This window comes from Symphodus melops, assembly GCF_947650265.1.
Source record: "Symphodus melops genome assembly, chromosome: 20".
In the NCBI taxonomy this organism is placed as follows: Eukaryota; Metazoa; Chordata; class Actinopteri; order Labriformes; family Labridae; genus Symphodus; species Symphodus melops.
The window spans coordinates 11074478-11088874 of record NC_136710.1 but is presented as its reverse complement, the minus strand read 5'-3'; the positions used below and the strand labels follow the sequence as shown (position 1 = coordinate 11088874).

The 14397-nt window shown below is 40.8% G+C and overlaps 1 long non-coding RNA gene across 4 annotated transcripts in view; it reads left to right on the top strand.

Annotated features, from left to right (window-relative positions):
* LOC306841557 overlaps window positions 1–14397 on the top strand; it is a 182914-nt gene that overhangs the window by 36590 nt on the left and 131927 nt on the right. For all 4 annotated transcript variants that reach the window (XR_013781548.1, XR_013781549.1, XR_013781550.1 and 1 more), the window contains exon 4: window positions 12586–12694. This is a non-coding gene — a long non-coding RNA (uncharacterized lncRNA). The remainder of the gene's footprint in view (window positions 1–12585; window positions 12695–14397) is intronic.

Genomic DNA, 14397 nt, shown 5'->3' with positions numbered 1-14397 from the left:
CATTGCAAAAGTTTTTTGTCGTTGTTTTGAATATAATATTTTTCAACTTATGACATGAAAATTTCCCTTTTAACAATGTTTTTAAACATATAAACCCATCTCGTCCTTTGTTTGTTGTCTGCCTAAATCTTACAACACAGAGAAAAAAGCTCTGTTTCAAATTTGATGTCCTTGTGATGTCACAGTGGGATTCTGGTTAAAAAAAAAACCCTCCCCTGGTATCTCTGCATGAACTCTACCACCAGCCTCAACTAAAACTTTTACACAGATCCGCCATTTTTATTCTCAGTTGCGAAAGAGTGATGTCTACCAGGAGAAGTTGGGGTGGGGCTCATTGCATTTAAAGAGACACACACCAAAACGGAGCGTTCTGAGAGAGCTGCTTTACACAGGATCACAAACCTCCTCTTGTCACGATCCGGGGTAGGAAACAGGGAGGAGGACCCAATTGCAGAAAATAATAATTTATTTTAACAAAAAGGTAAAAACAAAAACTTACTGAGAAAAAACTAAATCCAAAACGAAGAACATCCAAATCCAAAATTCAGGGCACTTGCACAGGAAACAGCCGACAGCAAAAGACATCCAACAAGACAATGACACGACAAGAAACTCAGGCAAACACAGAGACTAAATAGACAAGGGGTAATCAGACACAGGTGAGACTAACGAGACAGGTGAGGAACATCAGGGTAATCAGGAAGGCGGGAAACACAAGGAACAATGAACACAAGACCAGAACACTGAAGACAAGTACAAAGTAAAACCTAACACTGACACCACCAACCAGATATACAAAATAAAACAGGAAACACTAAAGACTAGACTTAAAACACACTAGGAACATACATACACAGAACACGAGGGAAATAATGAAAACTAAAACAGGACCAAACACAGAACAAAACCAAACCATGACACCTCTGGTGCTTGATTCATGTTAAACAGCTCTGTTGATAAACGCGGCTCCTGTTATGCATCGTGCACCAGACTTGCAATACTGGACTGCACTGACTCGAGGGGCCGTTTAATTGGAAAGCTAAATGTGAGTTTTCATCAGCGGCAGTGTTGTGACGTCAATATAGAGGCTCTTCCAATCTGCTAAGACCCTGGTTGCAAATTCGCAACATGTCAGCGTCCATCGTGGAGTTATTTTGGCTCTGTCCTGTTCAATGGGAGGATGCTGTCCAAGTCTTTACTTTGCACCAGCTGCGACTGTTAAGTCTGCTCGAGACAAAACAGACAGACTTTATGCAGGTCTTAATAGCAAAAAATGCTCTAATTCTATGAAAGCAGAAAGCCAAACGCACACTTCTTGAAGTCTGAGTGAAATATTTTCACCATAAGACCAGATTTTGACCCTTGAGTTGTTGAGTGCTTTGTGTTGTCCTTTTTCAACCAATGCCAAAGGTTGGAAAGGTTGGAAAAGAAATGCCTAAAAAGACAAGTTTTTTTTGTTTTTTTTCCAAAAGTAAGGGAAAGTGATCCCCCCCCCCCCCTCACTTTGCCTGCATCTTTACACACAAGCTTTTCCAGAGTTCATCCAAGTTCCTATCAGCAGCCGCAGCTGGATATCTGCTGAGAGCTTAGAACACACACACATACACACGCGCACACAAGGGTTGGGGATTCAGGGATTTAGGAGTTGATAGAGGAGGAGGTCTTAAAAGGCATAGTGCAGGGACTCTTGAAGTACACTCCAATGTCAGTGATCAAGAGCAACGTTAAAGTACTCGATGACTTCTGCATGGAGCATGGTGCCATACATGGCACTGATGAGCACGGATTGTGAGGCTTCCGTGTGGAGAATCGTGCTAAAATTGGTCTTCAATTTCCTGAATGTAACCCGAGAGACAGGTTACTTTAGCTGCAAATCAACGTCACACTTTTCCCCTCGAAGCCAAACCCACACTGTCTTGTGAATTGGCAAAGAATGAAGGTTTTTTTTTATTTTTTTGCCATTTGTGATTTAACCTACTTTACTTCATGAGCACATATAGCTCCATTTTCATCATGTGTTACTGAAAACAAATAAAATAAAGGTGCAGTAAAATGGTATAAAAGGCTGAAATGGAGAGATGTCGAATCAAGGCGGATCCGTGACCTCTGTAAGCTGGATCTCACGAATATGCCCCACATACACATCCTCCCTCTCTGTCACCTCCTCCTCCATCTAATCCTGCCAGAGGAGTTTAATTTACTGCCCAGAGTTCCCTCACACAATTTCTTTAAAAGTACATTTTATGAGACTGCAATTCCATTTCATAGGGGGGCCCTGCACAGTAAATCCTATTTGCGAAGCGTCATATGCGGTCACATTAACATGACAAAAGTGCCCGTCTGCAGTCCTGTGCTTTGCTCTCGCCCGTATTATCACCTGCTGAAGCATTTTATAGGATACCCAAGTGCCAACTCGTGTCCATCAGGGAAAGTTAGTGTAGTGGCTGCTGCCGAGGCATAAGTGTCGATGGAATAGGAGATAAAAGCAGCAGACACCTAATAGGAGTCAATAATATCAGCTTTCCCTCCGAGAGAATAGAAAGAGAAAAAACTATCTCCGGCTTAAATGTTGTTTTAGCAAAAGTTCAGAGGGATCAGAGCATCAAAGCACTGAGGGGATTAAAGAAAGTGCACGTTTATAGGGTGCTTTTGAAATAAAAAACCTCTGTGTGCCAGACAGCTTCCTGCCTTGTTCGATCAGTGCCGATCGATGAGCTTAGAGGCGCTTTAACACTGCATTCTTTCAATGTCAGATTTATTGTAAATACAAGTTTTCAACTTGTAAATGAACATTCGCACCCTCGCTCCTGCATGCAACGGCAAGGATGAGGATAGTTTGAGGTTTTGCTAGTGTTGTAGTCAAGACCACACTCACCGAGAGCAAGACGTACCCAAGACCCGGAGTGCTCCTAGACTGAGACGAGACCAAGATGTGTAGGGATCAAGACCAAGGCGGGGTCAAACTGAGACAAGACCAAGACCATAAATATCAATGCGAAGTCATCAACAGCAGTGTCACTCACTCACAGTAACACCAGAAAGGTTTCAGCCGTAACAGGGAGCAAAAACAAAAACAGATGCATTTCTCTTCTTAACACAGTAATGACGTGAACATTATCCAGTTTCAGCTGATTCTGATTTAAAATCCAGAGTCTGCCCAGTCTGAGACAGAAGCAAGACCCAGTCAAAACGCTTTAGATTCCAAGACGAGACCTTCAAAAATCGTTGCTGTGCTACAACACTAGGTTTTACCAATGGTAGATACAAAAGGAAGAATCTGATGCTGAGCAAGTCACCATTAACAATACGATACTACACTATTCCAAATCTTGCAAAAATGTTAAGCCCTGCAAAAAATGAATACTTTCATAATTAATGTGCTAGTTACTCTCTTGAAACAGAAGTGGTTAATTTGGCCATTAAAACAAACATTTTTGGGGGAAAAAAACAACAGCAGAGCCTCAAACATTAACAATTTCTAAACTTTGCTGTTGTGATAAATCCAAATGTATTCCCAAAAAAAATTACAATAACAGATAATGAAAAGCAGCACATGCCCCCATTGATTTTTTTGTTTCTTTTGCATTTTTGCTTGAAAATGTGTCCTTTATACTTTTTCTTTCAAACAATTGAATTTATTTTTCTATTCTATAATTCAGCACATTTGTATCAATAGAATCCAGTTCTGGCTTTACTTGTAAATTCCTGGCTAAATAACAAGTATCAATGACTTAACTGGTCGATAAACTTTGCGGAAAAATACAACTGAAAAGTTTGGGCAAAGCATCAGAACTATTTAGGGGAAAGACAGGCACAGAAGTTTTTCTCTTTTTTTTTGCTGAAGGTTCCAGATGGGGGGAATGGAAGTTGCGAGCCAGAGCCATATGGTCGTGTTGCAGCAGCCCATTTCTTGTCATTAATGAGCTGTGATTGATTGTATCATCAGCGCTGCTGTGCGTAGAGCAGGTACAGGATCAAAGCTAAACAAAAGGGTGTTAAAGTTACGAGACCCCTGACCTCTTTTTCTTCTTCTTCTTTTTTTTCCACCAATGTTTTAAACTCTTGATTGAAATTCTACTGGGTAGCTTCGGGATGTGGAGTTTTTAGCAGTGTAATTTTATTAAGACTTATTCTTTGGTTATGAGTACGTTAACCAAATCAATAAGAAAAAAGGGCAAACACATTTTGTGATTTTTGCTTTGAACGTATACTATAAACACATACTATATCTAATAAGAATTAATTTGATATAGACATGTTGAAACGTCACTCCCTTCTACAGTCAATACGGAAAAGGAGGCAGCATCTTGTTTGCTTAGCTTAGCATAAGACCAGGAACATGGCAAAACTGATAGCCAGGCTCCATTACTTTTTTCTTTGGGGGAGGGGGCATAGTGAGTTTGGGGAGGAGAGAATGTTATGTCCATCTTACCCTCATGCATACAAATCACTCGTGTGCATTAAAGGACCAAGGTTCGAGAGTCAAACTCACAACCGGTGAGTTCAAAGACTATGGGCGTATGCTCTATAAACTGAGCTTAACCAGCTCGCCCGCCTGTCTCTGTTGAGTCTTAAGAAGGCTAACCAATTTCTACAATGCAGTTTCTTTAAATCCCTTCAAAATTCTAAGTATTGAAACAACTGTTTGTGCTTTGACTTGTAGTCAGTCATGTGCTGCTCTTTTGTTTTCATTGATAGTAGTGATACAATAAATCTTGTACATGCTAAGCTCAGCTATCTGACTTTAGCTTCATTTAGAAATTGAAAGAACTAAGAATGTTCTGAAAGTTGATCAGTCCCTTTCAATGACTCGGGAGCAAATAATTGCAAAACCTTCCTTTTTAAAATGAGTTCATGACTTGCTTATAATGATGGGGGGAAAAAAAGTTTACGACATTGGTTCAGAAACGTAAACTGTAACGAAACCCAACTTTGCTTTGTCCAGCTACTCATGTATCCCATGCTTTAAATGCTGTGACCAATTAGACATAATTTTTGGTAATAAAACCTGTCACTTGACCTTAAACATAGTTGTGAATCTTTGGACGTCGTTTGGAAGTATGGCGTTACAAACTCAAATCTGGCATGAAGAAAAACCCTAATATGCACACCCATATCAACCAGTCACTTCACTTATCCTCAGTTTGTCGGTTATTCTCAGCACCTTTATGCGTCATAGCTTTGTACTTATTTAGGGACTTAGTTAAAAAGAATACAGAGACAAACACGGCATCCTAAGCCGGCAATCAAAAGTTTGGAAACTGCTGTCTGTGCAAGTTTACAATGGTAACCTTCCAGCGTGTGACAGTATTTACATAAAGGATTCAGGCTTGGTTGGAATATTAATTATTGATGTGAACTGTAATGAATGATTTATAACCAAAGCCAATCAGAGGCTGCTGTCTCTCGGTGCCACCTGAGGGATATTATAAATTTATAACTCAAGGACATGCTGTCATTGTTTAGGCTTACCTTCTTACACTGGGTTAAAGCGTTTGTTTCCCTCTCTATTGTACTTTGCCTTCAAAGGCAGTCCGCTATTGGCTGTTCAGCAGAAAATGTACTCAGGAGACAACTTGTGGCCTTCTTTTTTAAGCGTGCTCTTGTAGGGGTAAGTATAATGTCAAAACTCTTTTCCTCAGGCTGCTCTGAGTACACACTTTTCAGAACCCTTTCATACTGTAAAGAAAACACGACTTGATGTTCACATATGCACCTATGACCTCTTACAATGAGTGAGTTAAGTATGTTTTTGTCCTTGTCTTTTCAGTTCTCAATGTTTCGAGAAAAATCTTTTTTTTTTCTTTTTTTTATTTGAGTATAAGTCAAGGCTAAGTCAAGGCTTTAGCTAAGTTGTAGCAGAAGAAAATATTCTGATCAAGACCCAGAAAGCAACAAAATACATTCAACAGCCACACAAAAAAAAAGATCAGTCAGAGTCCATTTGTATTATGCTCAATTAAAATGAAGCAGTAGTGGGAAATTCATTCGGCATAGCGCTATTAGCACACTGTGAACAGAGGCAAAGCAATATGCAAAACAGTTATGATGAATGTCTTCTATTAACAGAGACAATAAAACAAGGTAATATGTTGATCAGGCTGCCTGGAAATACGTTTGCTTGCTTCAAAGTGGCTCAGTCACCCGTGGGAGCGGAGCAAAATGATTGGGCCAAATTGATCGTCGCTCGGAATTAACCCCACTCTGATTGGTGCTATTGTAATTTGAGGTCAGGCGGGTTACTGTAATACATGACGTTCAATTGATAATTAGGAGCCTTCCAATACGCTGAGTAAATTAATTCCTATAAACGAGGTTCCCACAATGTGCGGTGGTTCAGAGGTTGTTAATCAGGCTAGCCTCTGTTGGAGGGGAATGGCTGAAGTACACTTTGCATAGATGATTACCTCCCCACATAATTGTGTGTGAATTAAGATTTCAAAAGGCTCCTCATGATGATTTAGTTGTTATCAATTAAGAGATTTCCGAGCTAGTCTGGTCAAAGGTTGGTGCTGAAATATTCTGCACTGAATATGTTTCATTTTCCTATTTCGGAAAAATAAGTGTCCTTTGGGTCTGTAACTTATTTCATACATCAACAATTATTTCGAGTAAGATAAAGACTTTCAACCATTCAGAATAATAATGTATTTTTCTCAAATTTGTATTCCTTGGTTTTTGAAGTGAAGGTCAGAGGAGGCCGTGCTTGGATGAGGACGATAGTGGTTGTGGTGATAACACAGTCCGATGATGGAAGCTGGGCGACGGGGGCTGGTTGAGGGTTGACATAGTCCAATGGTGTTGTCTGAATTTTGGGCGGTGGTTGATGGACGTCACAGTCAGATGGCGAAGGCTGGGCATCATGGAACTTTCCACGCCACAGTGTTTCTTGTTTTAGAAAAGAGCTAAGTAGCTCTCCTCTCAGAGTTTGTCATTAAAAAGGAAATAACCAGTCACTAATTTCAGTCTCTTATTCCTGCTATTCGCTTGATGCGTCTTCCTTCCCCACTCTGGTCTGACACAGAGTTTCATTCTCCTTGACCACTGTCGGAGGCTGTGCTCACCTGTACAGTACACCAGGTCTCTCCTCATGTCATCGACTGCAGCTGAATCTCTCCTCCCAGTCTCTCCTCAATATCAGACTAAGCTTTTCCTGTCAGAGATGCCATGTTTGGATCACACAAGCTACAGGAACATTTATGCTAGATTGAAATCTGGTCTTCAGTGGCTGTACTGTTCCACCGTTTTACCTTTTTATCTTTATCTTTCTCCTTCATCTGCGTAACTCTTTTTTTAAAGGGGTACACAATTTTCCTTGCCCCTTTCTATTGATTCTCTTATATTTTTTCCTGCCTTTTTTTCTTTTCTTTTGTACACCAGATTTAATTAGGAATCTTACAGAGGACAGGGTTTAATTTGCTCAGCAAGCCAAACCATTTTACCATGGAGGGAAAAGCAAAATGTTTTTGTCCACTATGTAATGGAAAACTCAGCTTAAATCAGATATATTTACAAAATAAGACAATTTGATAAATGGTTCCAGGAGATGTTTTAACAGTCAAAGGGCCGTCCCCAGGTTGGCAGCCCTAGTCCGACTGAACCATTTAAAAATGGCATGTTCTTTGTAAGAATAGTTGCAAAGATAGTACAACAACAACAACAACAACAACAACAACAACAACAACAACAACAAAAAAGAACAATCACAGCAGGTAGAAAAATCTCCTGTTTGGAATTCAGTCGGCTTTAAGTTTCTCTGAATTTTCCAAGCACATACAATAGTTCCCCTCTGGCATTTTCCTCCTTTAGCTATTGTGCAACCTCGGTTTTGCGACAAGGATTTAATGCCCCAATTACATCTTCTTCTTTCAAGAAAGGACTGCTGCACTGTATGGTACACATAATGGTAAATATATGGTGGGCAGTATGTTGCAAAGATGGCCAGCTCACAATGGCTACTGTGAAAAGGCCAACTGATACACTGCTGCATGTGTATTATCCTCCTACTCCCTAACCCACAAATGCAGCAGCCTGTTGTTCAGTGCAATGTCTTTCCTTTTTAAAGGGTCCAGATCCTTGGAAAATTCAAAAGGAAAATAAGCAATTCTTAGAGAGGGGTGACATTGTCTGTCCATGTTATCATGCTAGGTTACTTCATTCCTACCACTTGCATTTTCTACATTACTGTACATTGGGAGGTTGCTGGAACATCCATATGCTGCAGTGATCTGTTCCTCAGTATCACACACCAGATGGCCTTCACTGCTTGTGAGAAGAAAGCACAAGCACTAAGATGACAAGCTAAGGCACCGACCCATCAATCTCTTTCAGAAAGCCTCTCCCCCATTCATAAATCAATAAGTCTCCATCATCTGTAATCACACAGTAAACTGCAACACTGCATGATTTTCAGCCCACAGTGGAGTTCAAAGGCTTTGCATATTTGCGAGAATTATGCAAGCCTAGTCCCTCTCATGGCTAAGCCTCAGTCTCATGATGGTGCTCGAACCTATTCTAAAGGATCCAGTCTGAAGTAGGGGCCATTTGAAGTGGCTTTGGCAGCTGCCGCCGGAGCTAGGTACCCATTGCAGTAGATAGGCGGGCCCATTGTGAAAGAGCCGGCCAACAGTTCTTGCTCTGTTTGTTTGGACATGCCGCGGACGTGATTTGGCCTTCGCTCCGCTACTCGTTTCAGCTGCACAGCATTTTGTGTCTGTGGCGAAATGACAAGCCATTAGAGGGGATCTTGTACAAAGATGTTTGGCGTGAGCATGGAGAAAGTTTGAGGTGGGGGAAAATTCTTGATGTGGCATTGTGGTTACAAGAAACTACATTATGTGTGCAAGACAAGGAATGTTGAAGAAGAAACTAGAATTGTGGTCGCATAAAGGGGATAGCTAAAACAAAAAGTTGAATAGTGACATGAAATGTTTTAAAGAGTGTAGGGCTAGCTGTGAAATTGTCATAAAAAAGTGTTTTTCATACCTGGAGAATAATACCCTGGACTTATGTCAAGGTTTCTCTGATGATAGGAAAAAAAAGGTGTAAAAAAAAATAATAATTTTGAAAGCACTCGAAAAATCCCAATCAGTCCCAGTTCTTGTGGGGGAGACCTTTAACTCTTTTAAAAAACGACACAAAAGATCCACCTAATCAAACTTGCCAATGTCAGCACAAGTGGTATAACCTTCCAATAGTCTTTGAACATTTCACTGTCCTGTTTCAAGCACACTCACCAAGATTCGTCTTAGTAGCGTTTAAATTTGGAGGGGACCCACTGGAAAATGTTGCATTTCATTTAGAAGCAGAAGCTACCAAACTACACAGCTCAAAAAAACAAATGGAACACTAAAACAACTAATAATGTAATTCCAAGTCAATCACACTTCTGTGAAATCCAACTGTCCACTTAGGAAGCAACACTGATTTACAATCAATTTCACATACTGTTGCGCAAATGGAATAGAAAACAGGTGGAAATGATTGGCAACTAGCAAGACACCCCCAAGAAAGGAGTGGTTCTGCAGGTGGTGACCCCAAACCACTTCTCAGTTCTGATGCTTTCTGGCTGATGTGTTGGTCACTTTTGAATACTAGCTGTGCTTTCACTCTCATGATAGCATGAGACGGAGTCTACAACCGACACAAGTGGCTCAGGTAGTGCAGCTCATCCAGGTCTGCTGTGTCTGTCAGCGTAGTGTCCAGAGCATGGAGGCGCTACCAGGAGACAGTCCAGTACGTCAGGAGGAGGCCGTAGCAGGACCGCTACCTCTGCCTTTGTACAAGGAGGAACAGGAGGAGCACTGCCGGAGCCCTGCAAAATGATGTCCAGCAGGGCACAAATGTGCACGTGTCGGTTCAAACGGTCAGAAACAGACTCCATGAGGGTGGTTTGAGGGCCCGACGTCCACAGGTTGGGGTTGTGCTTACAACCCAACACCGTGCAAGACATTTGGCATTTGCCAGAGAACACCAAACTTGGCAAATTGGCGGCGCCCTGTGCTCTTCACCTCTTAAAGCAAAACAATGCTAGACCGCACTTGTTTTAAGGACATTACATCAAAGTTGCATCTGCCTGTAGTGTGTTTTTCCACTTTAATTTTGAGTGTTACTCCAAAACTAGACATTGGTTTATAAATTTGATTTCCACTGATAACTTTTGTATGATTTTGCTGTCAGCACATTCAACTATCTAAAGAACAAAGTATTTAATCAGAATACTTCACTCGCTCAGATCTAGGATGTTATTTTAGTGTTCCCTTTACTTTTTTTAACAGTGTATTTTAGCTTCCTTGTGGAGACTGAAAGAGAACATTTTTACTGTGTACCTTTTTAAGATGTACTCGGGAGTTCCCTGAAACGTACACACCTTTATTTGTGTCTGCATTTGCACCACAATGATGCTGAGAGGGGACCACGTCTGAAGCAGTAGGTTAAAAAGTTCTTCTAAACAGGGTTTTTAGAAACTAAAATAGTTCAGAGTTCCTTTGGTGCAGAATTAACACAAAAGGTGGAAGGGTTTCCAACAGTTCTTAGAACTTTGAAAAAGAAAGCAAGTACTTTCTTTGTACTAAATGAGTGACACAAGACAAGGACAACTGTTTCTAAGCAACAGTTTTTCAACTTTCCAGCATGCCTTTTAAAATCCACTGTTTCATTTTATTTATATATATTACAATGCAGTTCTAATTGTGAAATGATGTTACGGCTGTCATTTTCTGGGTGGTGAATTTAATTTGGTTAATAAAACCCTCTTCAGATATAAAAATCCAATCCTCGCTCTGGACTGTCACAACAGCTGGATTAATACGAGCAATTGTGCATTGATGCAATCACAGAAATGATTCTTGGCGGTGTGGCCATTATTGTCAGATTTTAAATGCAACAAAATAAGCACATTTGCATTGTGATGGGTCCAATACCTTTGATAATGTTCATCTGAAGTACCATTAGGCTTTCTACTGGCCCTCCTTTAGAAAACATTGTTTGGATTATCATGGTTTACAGAGCCTCTGTCTGCCCCCCTTTCCCTGGCATATGTTATCTGCAGTCGCAGCTGTATGGCACCGAGCACAGAATATCCCCCATCTGCTGATCCAGTCATGCACTCCTTTATTTCCACCCCTCTCACTCTCCCAAGCCCACCTGACAGACCCAGCGGAGGGGCTAACCTGCTATGAACGTGGCTGCTCCACAGCGTTGGCAGGGAACAAACCCCTTTTTCCAATCCTGGAAGGGGGCAGAGCTGCACTGATGTGCCATGCAATCTGCGTGGACTGGCTGATGGTTGCACTTAGTTCCACTCCTCTTTGCCAGCGTGAACAGCCCCTGATGGAAATGCTTTAGATTACGTGCCAGTGCTCCCACTATCCCTTGAAATGGCCATGAGGGTATTGTGCCAAAATTGCTGGTGCGGCTTTGGAATACGCCAATTAGTTGCTCTATTGTTGAAACTGCTGTGCGCGATGAGTGATATACACTTTTCCAAGTATTTGTTTTTGCCTATTTATTTCTAATATTTGCATCTTTGCACATTAAACCAACTGCACTGCGTCGTCAAGTTGATGGACGACACAAACAGATGGAAAGACAGTCGTGAGGGCCTTCATCAATCAGTACTGTACGGAGGCTCAAGAAAATGTCATATATTGTTACATTTCTGAGATGTGTCTGCTTCCAATCACTCATTATCATGCCATAATCGTATGCATATACACAATCCTCTTCATTGACTAATTGGCGAGCGCACGGAAACTGAGAAAAAGAGAACGGTTACGACACAATAATGATGATTAGCAAAGCCGCTTAGCATTCAGCCCTTTCAAATCACAATTATGCTCTATTGAAAAATGATAACAGCTGTATACGTTTAACAATTCAACCACAAGAGATCAGATTTAATTTGTTACCGTACCTTTAAAATAGAGCATTTGTTCAGCTATCCCATTCCAGAGATCTCTGAAATACTGCAAAATGTACAACTTAAGGAAGATGAAAGAGCTTCTATTCCTGTTTGATTTTTGTTTCCCAGAATAAATGCACAGCATAGACAAAAAACTTCCTTCGCATGAAGCCAAAGGGAGCACGAGGGACTTGTGGCGGCGAAAAGGAAGTCATTGCGGCTCTTGCTTGATTAATCAAGCTTGCATTCAAACGCTGTTACAAGCAAGACTTTGTTCTATTAGCATTGTTTAACGGGAAATAACACACTCGGGGAGGAAGGGCACAAAAGGGTCAGGAGGGGAAAAGATAGAAAGCAGTGAGACAGAGGAAGGGGGGGGGGGGGAGCAAAAGAGGAAGTTAAGAGAGGAAGGTCTTGGGTGTCTGTAGAGAAGCAAGAGCCTTTAGGGACCCAGTGTGTATGAGGCAGCAATTATACTTGATGAAGTGCCTCCCTCCGCAGCCCCCTTCAGCACTCATTTCCCACTAGTGCGCATCACACCAGAGCCACATACATCTTCCTGTTGCAAAAGATCTCATTAACGGCCACTAGATGGGACGTCACTTATCTTTATCAAACATATGCATAAGTGCCCCCTTATGATCTTCTACTTCCCTTTCTCTCTTTCTCTCTCTTTCTTTCAGACTTAAGACGCATTGTCTTGGAGGCAAATCAGCTTCACTTAGCAGCCTAAAGGCAGACGGGAGGTTAGCCCGCTGAAATGGAACAACTTTCTTCATTACGAAGCAAATGGTGAGTTTTTCTATTTCTTCCACAGAGACGGGTGGTGAGGGGATCAATGACACTGTAATGGACATAATTAGCACTATAAAGTCGAAGCGAGAGCCATGAGAAAATGGAAATGAATACTGATTTCAATGTCAGTAAATTACTCCTTAAAGCTTACTCCTACAACAAGTTCGAACACGCCTGATAAGTCTCCTGTGTTTTGGAGATTGGGTACAGTCAGATTTCTAATTTCCTTCACTGTATGGACTCTGACTGAGAAAGTTTCCCCTTTTGACTACACACTGAGAGTTCAAGTAACTTCACTGCTTGCTCTAGCTAAGATACGAAAAACATTGAAGACCAAATGACAAAGAGAAAATGGTTAACGTTTACCGGATAGGCAAATCAAATGACTTTTTGCTTCCCATATTAACTATTAATGCAGAGATCTTTCCAGATGGTCGACCTGCTTAAAATCAATTTCCATCCTCATAAACGGTCTACATCCCTTAAAAGGGTTATTCACCATTTTTCGAATGAAAATGAACAAAAGTGAAAAGAAAATGGCAGGTCAAATGACTGAGAAGGTCAAATGAAGCGCAGTATGACAAGATCAGGGCTAATCTCTTCCTCATCTAAAGATTTTAAAACCACCCTTAAACTTGGATTCCGTCTGACTACTTTGTTTTATACAATTTGGACGGTAACTGATTTATAAGTCGCAGGCTAGCTCACATTTGCCAATGGGTTTTACTGGTGTTTAGGCAGGTTGAAAAATCTGTTGTTTGGGTTGATAAGAGTCTCATTGTATCAATGTTCGCCATCCAAGTAAACAAAACTTTTCACCTCTTAAAAGGAATTACACCTGTCTCTTTGGCGCTCCTCTTCTTCATTCTCTCCTTCTCCCCCTCTTATTGCCTGGAGCTGCACTTTGACTTTTTTTTTTTTGAGAACCAGAGTCTGTCTGGTTTCTATGGAGAACGAGATAAGACAACCTTTTGTTTCTGAATAATTGATTGATGCAATCCTGGATGTTCTTTACTAAAGTGAGAAATGTTGTAGAACAAGGTTTTTACATGTGTTTAACATTGGTAACTAGTTTTAGATTCCTATCCCAATGGAATAGCATAGGTTTATGAATACACCTTTTTTTTGGCATGTTCAAGCTATATCGTCAATCGTTGTTTGAAAGACAACAAAGTGATCACATTTTTTCCAGTGGTAGGCCTACAGTACTAATAAGAACAAAGTCTAACGCCACATTAGAAGGAGTTTAGCATGCTTACATTAGCTTATTAGCCCTTAATATAAAGACTAGCTTAGGAAGATTGCAACACTTATTTGTACAGGCATTCAGTATTGCAAACAATTACTGAAGAGATTGTACTGAAGAAAGTTTTGCTGAGCGTTTGGAAAATATGCTTCTTTCCCTCCAGGCGTAGATTATGATGAGTTATAATACAAAAGCATCCAATCCAACTTTATTTGTTTAGCACTTTAAAACAACCACAGTGACCAAAAGGCTGCACAGAAGAATAGTCAAAAAATACATAACAGCTCACATTAGATTAAAAAAGAAACTAAATGTGAATTACAAGAGTGAATGAAACGGCATAAAACATGGAACCGAGCCTGAGCCGGACTGGAACGCACAATGGGCTCCCATTTGACCAGGACTGGTTTGGTGGGTGTTCCTAGTTTAGCAAGCTTTGATGCTAACTGATTAC